The sequence below is a fragment of the Rutidosis leptorrhynchoides genome, chromosome 9 (assembly GCF_046630445.1).
Source record: "Rutidosis leptorrhynchoides isolate AG116_Rl617_1_P2 chromosome 9, CSIRO_AGI_Rlap_v1, whole genome shotgun sequence".
Taxonomy (NCBI): domain Eukaryota; kingdom Viridiplantae; phylum Streptophyta; class Magnoliopsida; order Asterales; family Asteraceae; genus Rutidosis; species Rutidosis leptorrhynchoides.
In genome coordinates this window covers 357,546,839-357,568,997 of record NC_092341.1, presented here as the reverse complement: position 1 = coordinate 357,568,997, position 22,159 = coordinate 357,546,839, and positions in this window count along the sequence as shown.

The following is a 22,159-nucleotide window of genomic DNA, read 5'->3' as shown; positions in this document are numbered from 1 at the left end:
GCTTGAAGACATGCTACGAGCATGTGTTATTGATTTCGGAAACAGTTGGGATCGACATCTACCGTTAGCAGAATTTTCCTACAACAACAGCTACCATTCAAGCATTGAGATGGCGCCGTTTGAAGCACTTTATGGTAGAAAGTGCAGGTCTCCGATTTGTTGGAGTGAAGTGGGGGATAGACAGATTACGGGTCCGGAGATTATACAAGAAACTACCGAGAAGATCATCCAAATTCAACAACGGTTGAAAACCGCCCAAAGTCGACAAAAGAGCTACGCTGACATTAAAAGAAAAGATATAGAATTTGAAATTGGAGAGATGGTCATGCTTAAAGTTGCACCTTGGAAAGGCGTTGTTCGATTTGGTAAACGAGGGAAATTAAATCCAAGGTATATTGGACCATTCAAGATTATTGATCGTGTCGGACCAGTAGCTTACCGACTTGAGTTACCTCAACAACTCGCGGCTGTACATAACACTTTCCACGTCTCGAATTTGAAGAAATGTTTTGCTAAAGAAGATCTCACTATTCCGTTAGATGAAATCCAAATCAACGAAAAACTTCAATTCATTGAAGAACCCGTCGAAATAATGGATCGTGAGGTTAAAAGACTTAAGCAAAACAAGATACCAATTGTTAAGGTTCGATGGAATGCTCGTAGAGGACCCGAGTTAACCTGGGAGCGTGAAGATCAGATGAAGAAGAAATACCCGCATCTCTTTCCAGAAGATTCGTCAACACCTTCAACAGCTTAAAATTTCGGGACGAAATTTATTTAACGGGTAGGTACTGTAGTGACCCGAACTTTTCCATGTTTATATATATTAATTGAGATTGATATTTACATGATTAAATGTTTCCAACATATTAAGCAATCAAACTTGTTAAGACTTGATTAATTGAAATAGGTTTCATATAGACAATTGACTACCCAAGTTGACCGGTGATTCACGAACGTTAAAACTTGTAAAAACTATATGATGACATATATATGGTTATATATATAGTTAACATGATATTATGATAAGTAAACATATCATTAAGTATATTAACAATGAACTACATATGTAAAAACAAGACTACTAACTTAATGATTTTGAAACGAGACATATATGTAACGATTATCGTTGTAACGACATTTAATGTATATATATCATATTAAGATATATTCGTACATCATAATATCATGATAATATAATAATTTAAAATCTCTTTTGATATTATAAACATTGGGTTAACAACATTTAACAAGATCGTTAACCTAAAGGTTTCAAAACAACATTTACATGTAACGACTAACGATGACTTAACGACTCAGTTAAAATGTATATACATGTAGTGTTTTAATATGTATTCATACACTTTTGAAAGACTTCAAGACACTTATCAAAATACTTCTACTTAACAAAAATGCTTACAATTACATCCTCGTTCAGTTTCATCAACAATTCTACTCGTATGCACCCGTATTCGTACTCGTACAATACACAGCTTTTAGATGTATGTACTATTGGTATATACACTCCAATGATCAGCTCTTAGCAGCCCATGTGAGTCACCTAACACATGTGGGAACCATCATTTGGCAACTAGCATGAAATATCTCATAAAATTACAAAAATATGAGTAATCATTCATGACTTATTTACATGAAAACAAAATTACATATCCTTTATATCTAATCCATACACCAACGACCAAAAAAACCTACAAACACTTTCATTCTTCAATTTTCTTCATCTAATTGATCTCTCTCAAGTTCTATCTTCAAGTTCTAAGTGTTCTTCATAAATTCCAAAAGTTCTAGTTTCATAAAATCAAGAATACTTTCAAGTTTGCTAGCTCACTTCCAATCTTGTAAGGTGATCATCCAACCTCAAGAAATCTTTGTTTCTTACAGTAGGTTATCATTCTAATACAAGGTAATAATCATATTCAAACTTTGGTTCAATTTCTATAACTATAACAATCTTATTTCAAGTGATGATCTTACTTGAACTTGTTTTCGTGTCATGATTCTGCTTCAAGAACTTCGAGCCATCCAAGGATCCATTGAAGCTAGATCCATTTTTCTCTTTTCCAGTAGGTTTATCCAAGGAAATTAAGGTAGTAATGATGTTCATAACATCATTCGATTCATACATATAAAGCTATCTTATTCGAAGGTTTAAACTTGTAATCACTAGAACATAGTTTAGTTAATTCTAAACTTGTTCGCAAACAAAAGTTAATCCTTCTAACTTGACTTTTAAAATCAACTAAACACATGTTCTATATCTATATGATATGCTAACTTAATGATTTAAAACCTGGAAACACGAAAAACACCGTAAAATCGGATTTACGCCGTCGTAGTAACACCGCGGGCTGTTTTGGGTTAGTTAATTAAAAACTATGATAAACTTTGATTTAAAAGTTGTTATTCTGAGAAAATGATTTTTATTATGAACATGAAACTATATCCAAAAATTATGGTTAAACTCAAAGTGGAAGTATGTTTTCTAAAATGGTCATCTAGACGTCGTTCTTTCGACTGAAATGACTACCTTTACAAAAACGACTTGTAACTTATTTTTCCGACTATAAACCTATACTTTTTCTGTTTAGATTCATAAAATAGAGTTCAATATGAAACCATAGCAATTTGATTCACTCAAAACGGATTTAAAATGAAGAAGTTATGGGTAAAACAAGATTGGATAATTTTTCTCATTTTAGCTACGTGAAAATTGGTAACAAATCTATTCCAGCCATAACTTAATCAACTTGTATTGTATATTATGTAATCTTGAGATACCATAGACACGTATACAATGTTTCGACCTATCATATCGACACATCTATATATATTTCGGAACAACCATAGACACTCTATATGTGAATGTTGGAGTTAGCTATACAGGGTTGAGGTTGATTCCAAAATATATATAGTTTGAGTTGTGATCAATACTGAGATACGTATACACTGGGTCGTGGATTGATTCAAGATAATATTTATCGATTTATTTCTGTACATCTAACTGTGGACAACTAGTTGTAGGTTACTAACGAAGACAGCTGACTTAATAAACTTAAAACATCAAAATATATTAAAAGTGTTGTAAATATATTTTGAACATACTTTGATATATATGTATATATTGTTATAGGTTCGTGAATCAACCAGTGGCCAAGTCTTACTTCCCGACGAAGTAAAAATCTGTGAAAGTGAGTTATAGTCCCACTTTTAAAATCTAATATTTTTGGGATGAGAATACATGCAGGTTTTATAAATGATTTACAAAATAGACACAAGTACGTGAAACTACATTCTATGGTTGAATTATCGAAATCGAATATGCCCCTTTTTATTAAGTCTGGTAATCTAAGAATCAGGGAACAGACACCCTAATTGACGCGAATCCTAAAGATAGATCTATTGGGCCTAACAAACCCCATCCAAAGTACCGGATGCTTTAGTACTTCGAAATTTATATCATATCCGAAGGGTGTCCCGGAATGATGGGGATATTCTTATATATGCATCTTGTTAATGTCGGTTACCAGGTGTTCACCATATGAATGATTTTTATCTCTATGTATGGGATGTGTATGGAAATATGAAATCTTGTGGTCTATTGTTACGATTTGATATATATAGGTTAAACCTATAACTCACCAACATTTTTGTTGACGTTTAAAGCATGTTTATTCTCAGGTGAATATTAAGAGCTTCCGCTGTTGCATACTAAAATAAGGACAAGATTTGGAGTCCATGTTTGTATGATATTGTGTAAAAACTGCATTCAAGAAACTGATTTCGATGTAACATATTTGTATTGTAAACCATTATGTAATGGTCGTGTGTAAACAGGATATTTTAGATTATCATTATTTGATAATCTACGTAAAGCTTTTTAAACCTTTATTTATGAAATAAAGGTTATGGTTTATTTTAAAAATGAATGCAGTCTTTGAAAAACGTCTCATATAGAGGTCAAAACCTCGCAACGAAATCAATTAATATGGAACGTTTTTAATCAATAAGAACGGGACATTTCAACTGCTGTGTCTAGCACTTTTAATGTGGGTGATTTGATGCTTTACTTGAAAGATGACAACCTCGAGAACTTGAGGTCAAGTTCCTTTTCATAGGGGGAGGATGATGCGGGTGAGCTGGGCAATGTAACCAGCATTACAACCAGCACAAGCTCAAAAGATGTTACACCCGAGTCAGGTCAAGCAATGGTCGTGTTGCCAGTGTTTTTTGAGCTGGTTTATGAGGGTCATGGGTTACCCTACTTCAATCCTTAAACTGAAGTAGTTAAGTTTTTCATGAATAAAGTTTTTGATAGTTGAAGGTAAGCTAGCAAAGAAGAAGAACCAGTAGTCGGGCCAGCAAATGAGCTTTAGTTCAACTAGCAAAATGTATTTAGTTCAACCAGCAAAGTTTTACTCAGCCGATGAAGCTAGTTCAACCAGCAAGACGAACTTCAGAACAACCAGCAAGATGAACTTTAGCACAACCAGCAAATGACGCTATTTTCTTTCTAAAAGGCCAACTTGCTGATACGATTCAAAGTTTAACTTGTGCTTTCAATAAACCGGTCAGGTCATGTGCTTAACACGTGCGTGGCTGTTCTAGAATGTTAGCTGTCCAAAGAAGATTCTCATCTATCATTGGCTGCTTTTTATCATGGTAGGAGCACTACCAAATGGCAAACTTTTTGAAGATTATGTCATTTATTCTTCTTGGCTAATTTGTAATTGTTTGTCATTTTTGTCTCCTTTTCCTTTTTATGTTTTTGATTTATATAGAAAGTAGCTGTTATGCTTCTCTTATAAATAGAGAGATCTTGTAATTGTAAAACTCAATTGATGAGATCTAACATTTTAGTCAAAGACACAAAACACCAAGCACCACGAACCGTCGGCGGTGTTTGGTGCGTGTGTGGTGCGAATTTGCGAGGGAATATGTCTTTATCGGAATCTAGACAACCTAGAATGGAAACCACGTTCAGAGAGTCTTACTTGTTGGTCCATTTTAGGGTGATCTTGAGAATTTCACCACAATCTGAAATCGAAGGTTATGCGCCGCCAGATGTTACTCCATCTGGCGGCGCATATTAATGATTTAAAAGGCGTGTTTAATGAAGTGACATTAGATTCAAAATTATATGCATTATACATAATTACATTGTGAGTAAAATAATAGGCCTTAAAACTATATATACCACGCTAAGTCATGCATACACAAAAGTAATAATATGATATATATTGAAAACGTTCAAAAAAGAACATTAAAAATAAGTAAAATGTCTTTTTTTGGCATCCAGACGACCTCGAACGGCAAGACACTTTTCGAGAGCCTTAAAGTTAGGGTCGTTTTAGGGTGATCTCGAGAATTTCAGTACAATCTGAAACCAAAGGTTATGCACCGCCAAATGTTAATCCATTTTGCGGCGCATATTAATGATATCAAAAGTGTAGCGACCTGACAAAATCTTCATTGACGGGACCGTCTACTTAGGTCCCGTTACGTGGTCATAAGTCTTTAAAACAACGTTTGACCAAAATATGTCGCATTCATTTCAAATGTAAAGATGTTTCAAAGTTTACAAAAGTAGTTCAACGACTATTTACATTACAACATTTAAAGTACAAATGAAACCTATGCGACACAATTTAAAAGTAAGTCAAAAGACGCTCCATGTATGCATGTATACTCGACATCCAAGCAAGTGTCAAAAAGTAGAGTGCAGAAGCATGTATCACTTAGCATTCAAGGACCTGAGAAAAACATAGAAAATCTGTCAACGAAAACGTTGGTGAAATCATAGGTTTAGTAAGTATATTGTATTGAACCACAAGATTTAGTATAGAAATTGATTATCCAAATCGTTTACATTCCAAAAGATGTTGTTGTATCACGAGCACCCAATTATCATGGCTTAACTGAATAGTACCTCTGAATCATAGTGTTAGAACCTACACTATACCCGAAAATATATTTCATCCGCTGACGGTAGTGAACCGTCCGAATGAGGGTTCATCAAAACCATATGGCCACACAACATAAGTTCTCGCTTACACCCTACAAGTGTAACTAATGATAATTGAATTGAGGCTTTTTGTTCTAACTCGTACGTAGAATGTTTGTTTTCGTACTTGTGTTCACTTTGTAAAACGAAACGTTTATGTTTTCTCATCCCAAGTATAAGTATAAAAGAGTAAAAGTGGGACAATGATCTCACCTTGAGTGCACGAGAATAATTATACTTCACAAAGTTAACGTGTGTAAGAACGAATGCTAGTCTTGACCTAAACAATAGGTTGTATCAATATCGGTAAAGTATAAAGTCGGTCAAAGTGTTCAATTAGTCCTATGGCTCGTTACGACTCGATTATTATAGCATGTGAGTCAAATTGTCAAGTTTCATGCAAGGTATAAGTATAAAAGCATGTTAGAACGATTGCATAAGTGTTTGGTTAAGTTTGACTAAAATTCAAACTTGGTCAAAGTCAAGGTCAACGGGGTCGGGTCAGGTTTCCGACCATTCCACATAAAAACGTAGTCGTATATAAGCATGTTGGCAAAATCTCATGTTAAACGAAGTTGCGGTTAAGCGGGAACGAAACTGTGAAAAACAAAGTGGTTTTTGGTCAGGGGAACCTCGCGATCGCGAGGTCCAGATCATGCGATCGCGAGGTTGTGGTTTTCCATGATGTTTGCTGAATTTTTGACTAGTGCACGAATTTAACTTCAAACAATCACAATTTATGAACCGTAAACAATTAGGACACGTATCTTATATTGTTGGAAAGGTAATTTAACGAGAAATACAACTAAACACATTTCATCAAACAAAAACATCATTTACAATAATTAAATCCTCGTCAAGTGATCATTGAAGGTTCATTTTCAAAGTTTCAAGTTCATAAATTGCATAAGATGATTCGGGAACTTAATACACACATATAATATGCCTTTTCGTAGGTAATTACGCATACAATACTTCTAAACACTTACAAACAACATTGCAAGGCTTTTAATGTATCAAAAATCACATTTAAAGCTACCAAACCCTAACCAAAAATCATAAAATCCTTAATCATGTTAATGAGGCTTTTCCAAGTCAACCTACATACCAAATTGAAGCTAGTGATGCTAGTAACACATTTAATACATGCACTTTTAACATCTAACAATACATGATCAACCAAAACCCAAGATTAAGCAAGTCATCTTTCAAGTTTAAGCTAGTTAGATCAAAATGACAAGACCAAGCATATAAATCACATATTCATGTTAGACTTGAGCCATAGACACTAATTAACACTTTTAAGTTTAAAAGATCAAGAACAAGTAATTTAGTATTTTTAGAAAGTTACCCAAATGAGATGAAGTTGGTATGGATTCGAAGAGGAAGTTGCAAGGATTCCAAATATGTAATTTGTTTGAGTTGATGCTTGCTAGATCTTGAATAGATGATGAATCTTTGTTTGAAGGTTTGAGAGCAAAAAGGTGAAAGTATTAGAATAGGGAGGATGAAATGAATGGAGGAGGATGAAGGTTGACTAGTTGACCTAGTCATGACTTTGCCCACCTGACAACTTTAGTCCCTCAAGTTCAAATACGGGTGCGTGAATTAACCAACCGAATTACCTTAAATACGTAGAGTAAACGAGAGATGTTATAATTAAATAACGGACTTTAAATTATTTAAACAGAAAGTAAACGGAAAAAGGCAGGATGTTACATTACCTACTCGTTAAAAGAAATTTCGTCCCGAAATTTAAGTAGGCGTAGTAGTCGTTGTTTCTTCCTCAAGATCTTGCGTTTCCGAATTCACGAATAAATGAGGGTATTTCCTTTGCATTTGCTCTTGTCGTTCCCAAGTAAACTCAGGTCCCCTTTTGGAATTCCAACGAACTTTAACGATCGGGATTCTACTTTGTTTTAGCGTCTTGACGGAGTTGTCCACAATTTCAACCAGTTCCTCTACGAAATGAAGTTTGTCATCAATAGTAAGCTCTTCGAGAGGGACGACAACATCGGGTTTGGCAAAGGACTTCTTCAAGTTTGACACATGGAAAGTTGGATGAACGGAGCTCAATTGAGTCGGAAGATCCAAACGGTAAGCAACGGGTCCAATACGCTCCAAGATTTCAAAAGGACCAATATATCGTGGATTTAGTTTCCCCCATTTCTCGAAACGAATTACACCTTTCCAAGGTGCGACTTTTAACATTACGCGGTCACCGACTTGGAATTCGATATCGTTGCATGTAATGTTGGCATAGCTCCTTTGACAACTACGGGCTGTCCTGAGCCTGTCTCGGGTTTGAAAAATCTTCTCGGTTGTTTCGTGAATGAGTTCGGGTCCGGTGATTTGCTTGTCACCTACTTCGGCCCGACAAAGAGGAGAACGACATTTGCGGCCATATAACACTTCAAAAGTTATGGCTTTAATACTCGCGTGATAACTATCGTTGTAAGATAACTCGGCTAGTGGCAAATGGTTTTCCCAAGATTTTCCGAAGTCGATAACGCAAGCTCGTAGCATGTCTTCCAAAGTTTGAATTGTGCGTTCGCTTTATCCGTCGGTTTGTGGATTGTATGTGGTACTCATGTCTACACGCGTCCCCAAGGCTTCTTGCAAAGCACTCCAAAATCTAGAAGCGAAACGAGGATCTCGGCCGGATATGATCGATAAGGGTACACCGTGACGGGTTACGATCTCTTTGATGTAAAGTTGTGCAAGTTTGTCGATTTTGTCCGTTTCTTTCATGGCGAGGAAGTAGGTGAATTTGGTGAGACGGTCAATAATAACCCAAATGGTATCATAACCGCCCGCCGTCTTTGGTAGTTTTGTGATGAAGTCCATCTATTCTTTTCCACTTCCATTACGTGATTTTGGGTTGTTGAAGTAACCCGGACGGCCTTTGATGTTTGGCTTTGACTTTGGAACAAGTTAAACACTTGTTAACATAAGTAGCAATGTACCTTTTAATGTTCGGCCACCAATAATGTTCTTTGAGATCGTGGTACATCTTATTGACACCGTGTAACGACCCGACTTCGTTATCTCAAAATACACTAAAAAAATCTGATTCAATACATCTGGACGGCGTCCAGACTTCTAGACAGCGTCTAACAAAGAAGCCTTGGACGGCGTCCAGAAGATCTGGACGGCGTTCAAATGAACTGTAACTTGCTGATCCCCGTGCCCAACTTATGTGAGCGGAAAACCCGCTTCCCGACACCTTTAAATGGAAACCTTTTTACAACATGTCATAATAAGTTAAACTAAGAGATTTCCACAATAAAATCAGGTTTTACAACATCGGGCCCACATCGGCCGTAATACGAGTTTCGTTTAAAAATACAAGTTTCGACCGTACTAGTTTAATTTCCAAACGACACTAGAGCATGGTGTTTGGGGTTAAAATACCCAATTCTCGACCGAACTTTTAAAAAGCTGAACCCCCGAGAGCCACTATTATTCCAAACGAATACCTTTGCCCTTGTCCACGCCGGAGCTTAAAAAGGTAAACAACGAGAGGGTAAGCTAAAGCTTAGTGAATGCAATAATTATACATATACATATATAACCTACTTACTTGCAATCACTTACACAATACCGCATACAAGCTAGCAATTCGACAACTATGCAAACATTATGCATAAACCAATAACCGCAATTCATAATAAGCTAGCGACTTCAAAAGCATATAGTTCACAATTAAATATGCTAATACAAAATTCACACAACCATGGTTAACCAATCGTACAAGGGAACGGTACTCGTTAGAGACCATCGGAGTTCATAACATCCATTAGTGTACATACGACGCGTAATCACTAATCCCCCGGGTGATGTCTTGAACACCGCGACAATTTCACCCCCATGACAATGTGGTGTCTTGAACACCGTGACAATTCCACACGTCAATCAAACTAAATGAGTGGTGTCTTGAACACCGCGACAATTACACTCCCATGACAATGTGTTGTCTTAAACACCGCGACTATTCCACATGTCAATCATATCAACGAGTGGTGTCTTGAACACTGTGACAATTCCACTCGTTACTGATGTTATGCGAGGTGTATACAAAATAGTTATATTTTTACTACGAAATACTATTAAATACGATACAATTTTACACAAGTTTTTTATTTATTTATAGAGTGGATATACATAAACCTTGCTACAACACTTATTGGCAGTGTACCTAATTGTACAGTAGTGTAGTTTTTAGTAAGTCCGGTTCGTTCCACAGGGACCTAGCCAAGTTTAACGCTATATTTTTAAAACTATATTTGTAAAAATACAAAATATATATAAGTAGTATTATTATTATAAAAGGGGGTTTTTACCGTTTAATGACCGGTTTGTCGATTTAAAAACTTTAGTCGCAGTTAAAACCTAATGTAAAATATTAAATATATAAAAGACTTAATTTAAAGCGTAAAGTAAATAACGATAATGAAATTGCGATAAATAAAAGTGCGATAAATAAAATTGCGATAATTAAAGAGTACGATAATTAAAAGTGCAATTAAATAAAATAACAGTAAATAAAAGTGCGATAATTAAAAGTGCAATTAAATATGAAATAAAGGAATTATGCTTATTTAAACTTCCGTAATCATGATGTTTGACGTGTTGATTTTAGTTTATTCCCATGGGTTAATTGTCCTTTGTCCTGGATTATTCAATATGTCCGCCTGGTTTTTGTCCATAACAGTCCATCAGTCATAAATATAAAGTGCGAGTGTTCTCGTCAAATTATCCTTATATTCGAAGTCAAATATTCCAACTAATTGGGGACTTAAACTGTAACAAGGTCTTAATATGTTGTTTAATAATTACACCAGGATATCGACTGCGTGTAACCCAAGATTTTAATACTTTGTTAACAATTACGCCAAGTGTCCTTGTACATAATTCACCCCTGTTTTAATAAGTCCATTAACTATTAATCCATTCCCGTGTCCGGTTAAATGAACGATTATTAGTACTTATAAATATCCCGCCCATCTTGTCCGATTGAGTGTATGTAGTTATTTATAAGTACGTCCAATTGTAAATCTTTATATTAAATTAAAAAACTATCATTTAATTAAACAAATATAAAGCCCATTAATAGCCCATAGTCTAATTTCCACAAGTGTCGTTCTTTTGTCCAAACCCCAATTATGGTACAAAGCCCAATTATCCCGTCTTTAATATTTTAGCCCAACATCACGATTACTTCGGCTTAAATAAGCATAATAATAACTTAGCTACGAGAAATTAATTTAAAAAGGTTGAACATAACTTACAATGATTAATAATAGCGTAGCGTTACACGGACAGAATTTCGACTTACACCCTTACAACATTCGCTAACATACCCTTATTATTATTAAAATTAAAATTAAAATTAAAATTAAAATTAAAATTATAATATATATATATATATATATATATATATATATATATATATATATATATATATATATATATATATATATATATATATATATATATATATATATATATATATATATATATATATATAACGAGTGAAAGATAAGAAGAGAAAAAGATGTGTTAAGTTCGATCACCAAACTGCTTTTTATAGGGATGTGGCCAGATACTGTTCACCATGCGATCGCATGGGATTTAGGCCTCCAGGCCATGCGATCGCATGGCCACTTTTTCCAGCTCGGGTACTCTTGGCTCCTAGCTTGACGACACTTTTAATAAATAATATAATATATAAATAATTTATAAGAATTATTTATATATTATATTATATTTATGTGCATAGTTGACTTGTAATTTTTAGTCCGTTGCATCGAGCGTTGAGAGTTGACTCTAGTCCCGGTTCCGGATTTTTGAACGTCCTTGCGTACAATTTAATATCTTGTACTTTGCATTTTGCGTCTTGTACTCTTGTAATTTTGAGACGTTTCTCATCAATAATTTGAACCACTTTGATTGTACTTTGTACTTTTGAGCTTTTTGGTCATTTGCGTCTTCAAATCGTCGAATCTGTCTTTTGTCTTCACCTTTTATTATTTAAACGAATATCACTTGTAAATAGAACAATTACAACTAAAAGTTTGTCTTTCTTGAGGGATAATGCTATGAAATATATATCCGTTTTTAGCATTATCAGTTACGTAGAATGTGGTGTCTTGAACACCGCGACAATTCCACATCCCACGCTACACAAATAAATACATTGTATACGTATACGCATAATTATTCCACTCACCTTACGCCTTCAGTGAATTGATAAACCAAGCTCGCAACTTCAAGGTAACGCACCTATTACATTATGCACATAAATCAATCATTCATTCAAGTTGGTCAACCAACTTATTCGCCATACAAGTGCCATTTGGCCCATAGTGCAAACGTGACCCACTTACACCATTCATTCTAACACTAGGTCGGGATTTCGTCAAACCCTTACTAACAATTCGATTGTGGTCTTAATACACCTTTAACATAAGGTTATCACACTTTCGCATCCATTAACGCAACTAGGTCATCAAAGACTCATTTGACCTATTTCAAGGTTAACACACTCATTCGGGTCACTATCATACCCATATACACTCATTCACTTTAACCACTAAGTTTGCTAGTGATTTACTAACATTTAAGACCCATAGGCACAATTAAACATTTTAAAACTCTAGGTTAGTCATCTTTGAGTCCTCATGACCCAAACTTACCCAAAAACCCCCAAAACACTAATAATTGGGTTTTATGTTCATTACTAACCCAAACCCTAACCCTTAAATAATTAAAACAAGGAAATCAAGGTTAAGACTTACCGCTACAATCAAAATGTAGCTAGGGACTATATGAACAACTTTAACACTCGAGCTTTAACCCGAAACAAGCTTCTTCCTCCTTAGATTGAGCTTTCTCACTCTAAAAACCTCCTCTCTCTCTTTAAACTTGAAGTGGAAATGAAAGAGTAGTTGAAAATGAAGTAATGAGGCTCACCAAACTGATCTTGGGACCTTTAAATCGTCCTCCATGTGAAATTACCAAAATACCCATTTAAATATCTAAAAACAAAACAGCTGGCCCGCCAGTTCATCTGGACGGCGTCCAGCCCTTCACACTGGAACGGCGTCTCACCATTTTGGACGGCGTCCTAAACAACAAGAACAACAGGATCTTACAACTCTCCCCCACTTGAACCGGATTACGACCTCGCGATCCAAGCCGCATGACAAGCAGGAAGATACACCAAAACAAACTCTTCGGATTCCCACGTAAACTCGGAACCCTTACTACAACGTCATTGGACTTTAAAAGTCCTCACTTCTTTGTTACGCAACATTTTAACTTTTTCATCAAGAATTGCCATTGGTTCCTCAACATACTCTAATTTGTTGTTTAAGGAAATCTCGTCCAACGGTACCCACGCCGTGTCATCCGCAAGACAATTACGGAGATGGGAAACATGAAATGTATTATGGATCCCCGCAAGCTCTTCGGGTAACTCCAAACGATACGCAACTTCACCAACCCGAGCTAAAATTTTAAATGGCCCAATAAACCGAGGAGCTAACTTTTCCCGTTTTCGAAATCGAATGACACCTTTCCATGGCGAAACTTTAAGCATCACCATGTCACCTTCTTGAAACTCAATCGGTCGCCTTCGTTTGTCGGTGTACGCCTTTTGCCTATCTTGAGCCCTTTTCAAATGTGCCTGAATCATATCAATCTTGCTATTCGTCTCTAACACCAAATCGGTACTCCCGATTTCTCTTTGACCCACTTCACCCCAACAAATCGGGGTTCGACACCTACTCCCATAAAGCATCTCGTAAGGTGGCATCCTAATACTAGTATGATAACTATTATTGTACGAGAATTCCACCAAAGGTAAGTACTCATCCCAACTACCACCGAAATTAATAATACACGCCCGTAACATATCCTCCAATGTTTGATTCGTATGTTCGGTTTGACCGTCCGTTTGAGGATGATATGCCGTGCTCAATTTCAATTGTGTAGCCATATCTTCATGAAACTTCTCCCAAATCTGAGATGTGAAACGAGTACCTCGATCCGAAATAATAGATATAGGAACCCCATGCCTTGATATCACTTCCTTGATAAACAACTTAGCCAAAGTCTCCGATGATATCGCTTCCCGAATGGAAAGAAACAAGGCACTTTTTGTCAATCGATCAACTATTACCCAAATCGAGTCAAATTGGGTTCTCGCCGTCTTTGGTAACTTTGTGATGAAATCCATGGTAATGTGCTCCCATTTCCATTTCGGGATTTCTAACGGTTTTAACGTACCATACGGCTTTTGGTGTTCAGCTTTAACTTACAAACACGTGACGCGTTGTTCAACATATTTAACAACATCACGTTTCATGCCCGGCCACCAATACTCTTTCCTCAAATCAAGATACATTTTCGTCGCGCCCGGGTGAATGGAATACTTTGACTTATGTGCTTCATCAAGTAGCACTCGTTGGAAATCTCCCATTCTAGGCACCCACACTCGTTATTGAAAAGACAACAAACCATGCGAACCTAAAGTAATAGACTCTGTTTGTCCCACGATTCATTCTTCATGCTTATTGTTAACAAAAGCTTCAATTTGAGTCTCGCCATGCTTTACAAGAAAATCGTTAGTAATAATCATGCGTAACGATCCTACTCGTATCGCCGAATGTTGAATCTTACGACTTAACGCATCCGCGACCACATTCGCCTTACCTGGATGATAAAGTATTTCACAATCATAGTCTTTCACCACATTCATCCATCTACATTGACGATAATTCAAATCTCGTTGATCAAAAAGATGTTTTAAGCTCTTGTGATCCGAATAAACCGTACACTTGACACCATACAAGTAATGGCGCCAAATTTTCAACGCATGAGCAACCGTCGCCAACTCAAGATCATGAGTCGGATATCTCGTTTCGTGTTCCTTTAATTGTCGAGAGGCATACACGATGACTTTACCTCGTTGTATTAGAACACAACCAATCCCATTTAAAGAAGCATCACAATAAACCGTCATGTCTTCTACACCTTCCGGCAACACTAAAACCGGAGCTTGACATAACTTCTCTTTTAGCAATTGGAAAGCAATTTCTTGCTCGTTTTCCCAATTAAATCTCGCGTTCTTTCTCGTTAACTTTGTCAAAGGGGAAGCGATTTTAGAAAAGTCTTGGATAAACCGACGATAATAACCAGCCAATCCGAGAAAACTTCGGATTTCCTTAGGCGTAGTCGGTCGTACCCAACTCTTCACCGTCTCAATCTTCCCCGGATCTACTTGAATACCGTCCTTGTTCACAATATGGCCAAGGAATTGTACTTCCCTTAGCCAAAATTCACATTTAGAGAATTTTGTATACAACTTCTCCTTCTGCAACATCTTCAACACGCCACACAAATGATGTTCATGTTCCTTCATACTCTTCGAATAGACAAGTATATCGTCAATGAACACAATCACCGACTTGTTCAACATAGGTAGGCACACTCGATTCATAAGATCCATGAATGCCTCCAGTGCATTCTTAAGACCGAAAGGCATAACTACAAACTCATAATGCCCGTAACGCGTTCGAAAAGCCGTTTTCTTAATATCTTCCTCACGGACCCGCATTTGGTGATAGCCGGACCGTAGGTCGATCTTAGAGAAATACGTTGCACCTTGGAGTTGGTCAAACAAATCGTCAATCCAAGGCAATGGATAACGATTCTTTATCTTCACTTTGTTTAACTCCCGATAATCGATGCACATCCGCATACTACCATCCTTCTTCTTCACGAATAAAACCGGAGCGCCTAATGGTGAAGCACTCGGTCGAATAAAACCCTTCTCAAGCAACTCTTGGGTTTGATTTAACAACTCTTGCATCTCCGTTGGTGCTAAACGATAAGGAGTTTTAGCAATAGGAGTAGCCCCCGGAACCAACTCGATGCGAAATTTAACTAGCCTTTCCACCGGAACACCCGGTAATTCATCCGGAAAAACGTCTTCGAATTCACTAACCACCGGAATTTCACGAATGGATGGTGGCCCTTCGCGAGTATCAACTACATGAGCAACAAAAAGCCATGCCACCACTAACAAGAAAGCGACGTGCCCTTGCATAAGTGCATAATGGCACAAGTCTTCTCCGCCTCTCGCCATGAATAATTAACTCTCCCCCACTTGGGGTCTTCACACGAATAGATTTTTCATGGCATGCAATATTGGCTCGATCCAACGACAATATCGAACTCACCCAAGGTCATCGGGATAAGATCAATTTTAAACGTTTCGGAACCAAACCCAATATCACATTCATTACACACATCAACCCCTAGCACCGTCTTACCATCCACTATTTCGACTTCTACCGGATGACTTAACTTAGCTAGCGGTTTATCAAGCTTAGACACAAATCTTGGAGAAACAAACGATAAATTAGCACCGCTATCAAATAGGATTCTTTCCGGATTAGAGTTAACCATGAAAGTACCTGAGACAACTTCGTTTGATTGCTTGGCCTCGTTATGGGTCATCAAATAATTACGTCCCCGAGCCGTACCCACCGCCTTCTCCAACTTTTTAACATGATCGGTGTTCAAATCGGGACACTCCGGCCTTCGGTGCCCTTCTTTACCACAGTTATAACAAGTGAGTTTGGTTGTAGTAGATGGTTTGGTACAATCACGGGCCATATGCCCCCTTCGCCCACAATTGTGACAAGAAAAAGGAAAAACTCCGGAAGCACCTTTCTTCACACTACCAACACTCTCGGTTACACCTTTACTCTTCTTGCTCGAATGACTAGTAGCTTCGAACTTCCTCTTGCCAAAAGTAACGCCACTCTTTCTCAAAGCGAGCGACTCAAAACCTTTGGCCATATCAAATAACTCATCAAAGCTTTTCACCACGTTCACACTAATCTTATCTTGATAGTTGTCGTTCAAGATTCGATAGAAATCTTCCTTCAACATTTTATCATTCCCGATATACTTCGGGAAAAATTGGGTCTTTGACAAGAAAACGGATTTGAGAGTGTTCAAATCCATCGACCCTTGCCTCAAGGTACGCAACTCGTCCTTAAGTCTAGTAAGATCGGCCGAAGTTTGGTACTCATTGAAAAACTCCGCCTTGAACTCCTCCCAAATGAAATCCATGCATTGTTCTTCCCCATAAAGTTAAATTTTCGCGTCCCACCACAACTTGGCATCACCCCGCAACATACTACAACCGTACCTTGTCTTCTTATCGAGAGGACATTCACAAGTACGGAAAGCCCCCTCCATATCGGAGATCCAACGGGCACTCTTAAGAGGGTCTCGTTCACCATCGAAGGTAGGAGGTTGAGAATCCTTGAAATTCTTATAAAAAAAGTCCCGTCTCCCCACATTATCTTCTTGTAGAACAAGCTTAACTTGTTCCTTAACCACATTGACTAGTTGCTCTTCGATCGTATCTAGAAACATCTTCTTAACGTCTTCGAGAAACTCCACTTTTTGACGTTTAAATATGGCCTCGACTTTGGCCGTGAACTCAATATCCTTACTCGTACCTCCTACATTGGTGTCGTGTCCATTTCTCATCTTCATTCTATAAAACAGAAATAGGTTAAACAACGAACGAAAAGACATGACACATATACATATTCACCTCACCGCCCCATCTTGCTCAACAATCGTCGTACATCGCTTGTTCGACACGATTTGAACCCGTAACAATGGTAGCTAATCATTGTTACGCGAGCACGTCGCATTAACTCGCTAGTATAACGTCCATCTCGCTTGATGATTGCAAAAACACAACACAAAATAATTAGCGCATAGTTAGTTCACCTAATCTTAGGCACTAACCATTCCCCGGTCCGACCCGTCTCCTACAAGTCCCGTATAACGCGCATAAACAATTCAAGTCTAAGTCTAGGCACCTATCTCAAGTCGCCTAAATCCCTTAGACCATGCTCTGATACCACTTGTAATGACCCGACTTCGTTATCTCAAAATACACTAAAAAAAATTCCAATTCAATACATATGGATGACGTCCAGACTTCTGGACGGCGTCCAGCAAAGAAGCCTTGGACGGCGTCCAAATGAACTGTAACTTGCTGATCCCAGTGCCCAACTTACGTGAGCAAAAAACCCGCTTCCCGACACCTTTAAATGGAAACCTTTTCACAACATGTCATAATAAGTTAAACTAAGAGATTTCCACAATAAAATCAGGTTTTACAACATCGGGCCTACATCGGCCGTTTTACGAGTTTCGTTCAAAAATACAAGTTTCGACCGTACTAGTTTAATTTCCAAACGTCACTAGAGCATGGTGTTTGGGGTTAAACTACCCAATTCTCGACCGAACTTTTAAAAAGCTAAACCCCCGAGAGCCACTATTATTCCAAACGAATACCTTTGCCCTTGTCCACGCCGGAGCCTAAAAAGGTAAACAACGAGAGGGTAAGCTAAAGCTTAGTGAATGCAATAATTATACATATACATATATAACCTACTTACTTGCAATCACTTACACAATACCACATACAAGCTAGCAATTCGACAACTATGCAAACATTATGCATAAACCAATAACCGCAATTCATAATAAGCTAGCGACTTCAAAAGCATATAGTTCACAATCAAATATGCTAATACAAAATTCACACAACCATGGTTAACCAATCGTACAAGGGAACGGTACTCGATAGAGACCATCGGAGTTCATAACATCCATTAGTGTACATACGACGCGTAATCACTAATCCCCCGGGTGATGTCTTGAACACCGCGACAATTTCACCCCCATGACAATGTGGTGTCTTGAACACCGCGACAATTCCACACGTCAATCAAACTAAATGAGTGGTGTCTTGAACACCGTGACAATTCTACTCCCATGACAATGTGTTGTCTTAAACACCGCGACTATTCCACATGTCAATCAAATCAACGAGTGGTGTCTTGAACACCGCAACAATTCCACTCGTTATGTAGAATGTGGTGTCTTGAACACCGCAACAATTCCACATCCCACGCTACACAAATAAATACATTATATACTGTGACGATTGCTCCAAATCCATTTGGACGAACACGTCATTCATCGATTTCATTGCGAGGTATTTGACCTCTATATGATACGTTTTGTAAACATTGCATTCTTTTGAAAAGGCACACCATAAATGAATATTTAAATCAAAGGTTTTCGGCATCTGATGATTTCTACATATAGACAATCACCATAAATAATAGTTTACAACAGTACTTCCGTTGACAATGCAGTCAAAATAAGATACATGGTGATGATTTGGTGAATGCAACGTTTCCTTGAAAAATATGCCATGTAAGACTCCATGCACATAGCTTGTCTAACATATAAGCAAACAGCGGAAGACTTCTAGGGAACCTGAGAATAAACATGCTAACAAGTGTAAACACAAAGGTTGGTGAGTTCATAGTTTTAATGTATCGTATAATCTGTATATAAAGGTGGATCACAAGATTTCAGTTGTTTCATCCAGAAACGTTTATCAAAATATTCTACAAAATTGAGCACCCTGGTAACTAAACTTAACGTATATATAATTTGTACCCTTTGTATAATCATCTTAATAATACACGTAAACCAACGTGTACGCTTCTCAAATAGCATACGTCCGTTAAAAGGCTAGCGCTCTAGCTCGGACGGGGATATCAAGCCCTATGGATCCATATACTACTACTCGCGCCCACCAGTTCTTATAACTGGCAGTTAACAGTTACCAAAGCTAAGGGATTTTCGGTTCAAACTCAGTGTAGAATTTAGTATGTACTTGTATCCATTGCGTTTAAAATAAAGTGCATGTATTCTCAGCCCAAAAATATATATTGCAAAAGCAATTAAAAAGGGATCAATAAAACTCACCTTAGCAGCATATAAAGTCGTTCACCAAAATGTGATCGAAACTCGGATTACCAAATAACCGTAGATCTCAACATAGAGAACATATGTTGGTCAATAAATGTCTATCAAGCTAAGTCAGGTCATAGTGTATCACAATCCTAATGCTCGAGATCGACATACAAAAGTTATCCAAAGTCGTTTCAAAAAATAAATTTTGACAGTTGTTTAACAAAACGAGACGTACCTTATATAAGGATTCATTTACTCAGTTGGTAATATTCAAAAATCCAATTTATCAATCTCGTAAACAAGTTGTTTAAATCTTAATTGCAGATTCAAAAGCAATTTCAATTAACGTCAATCATAATTCAGTTGATCATATCTTTTAATCCATTCATCGAATTTATTCGATATCTAAATGAAAAGTTATTGATTTTTTGCCAGTTTTCCAAAAACATGTATATCATATACCTTTTACCAGTAATATATGTATTTAATTCGTGATTCATTATAAACTGTTTAACGACGAAATTTAGCATATAAGCATATATAAATATATATACTCGTGCACTAGATATGGATACACAATTAATATATAAAAGATAAGATATGAATGCTCACGCATCAATATTGTGATCCAATATTGCAGGAAAGTACGTAGACGCAACAGAGATGATAAACACTAGGTTTGTCTTGCGAATAATACCCATGAATATTACCCATAACTTCTATAGTTATAACCCATAATTTCCTTAGCTCTATCCCGTTTGAAAACCCATTTTGAAAGTGACACGCTCATGACCTCGTCGTAGTATTTTATGTATAAATAATAATAATACTAATACTACTAATAATGATAAGATTAATAATAATATTAATCTTAATATTAATAATAATAATAATAATAATAATAATAATAATAATAATAATAATAGTAATAATAATAATAATATATAATTTAAATATATACGGAGTAAAATTATTGAAGAAACAACTGAACGAAATCGAGTTTTTATAGTATGTGGCTTGCTACAGTACCTCATGCGATCGCATGAGTTTTCAGTGTTTTTGCCATGCGATCGCATGGCCGCCTTATCCGTTTTTGTTTACTAGTTCGTCGACATCAAATAGTGTTACTGTAGCAAATAGTGTTTACTGTAGCAAATAGTGTTTAATGTAGCAAATAGTGTTTACTGTAGCAAATAGTGTTTTACTGTAGCAATTCACTGTAGAAAAGTCGTTTTCAATGTAGCACTGTAGCAAAATACGATTTTACTGTAGCAAATAGTGTTTTACTGTATGAAAGTCGTTTTTACTTGTACATATATATATATATATATATATATATACATACATATAATTGTTCATGAATCGTCGAGAGTAGTCAAAGGTAATTGTATATATGAAACAGTTCTAAAATTTTGAGATTCAACTTTATAGACTTTGCTTATCGTGTCGAAAACATTAAATCATTTAAAGATAAAGTTTAAATTTGGTCAAAAAATTTCGGGTTGTCACATATACGTACACGCATAATTATTCCACTCACCTTACGCCTTCGGTGAATTGATAAACCAAGCTCGCAACTTCAAGGTAACACACCTATTACATTATGCACATAAATCAATCATTCATTTAAGTTGGTCAACCAACTTATTCGCCATGCAAGTGCCATTTGGCCCATAGTGCAAACGTGACCCACTTGCACCATTCATTCTAACACAAGGTCAGAATTTCATCAAACCCTTACTAATACACCTTTTAACACAAGGTTATCACACTTTCGTACCCATTAACCCAACTAGGTCATCAAAGACTCATTTGACCTATTTCAAGGTTAACGCACTCATTCGGGTCACTATAATACCCATATGCACCCATTCACTATAACCACTAAGTGTGCTAGTGATTTACTAACATTTAAGACCCATAGGCACAATTAAACATTTCAAACCCCTAGGTTAGTCATCTTTGAGTCCTCATGATCCAAACTTACCCAAAAACCCCCAAAACACTAACAACTGGGTTTTATGTTCATTACTAACCCAAACCCTAACCCTTACACAATTAAAACAAGGAAATCAAGGTGAAGACTTACCGCTACAATCAAAACATAGCTAGGGACTAGATGAAAAACTTTAACACTCGAGCTTTAACCCGAAACAAGCTTCTTCCTCCTTAGATTGAGCTTTCTCACTCTAAAAACCTCATCTCTCACTAAACTTGAAGTGGAAATGAAAGAGTAGTTGAAAATGAAGTAATGAGGCTCAC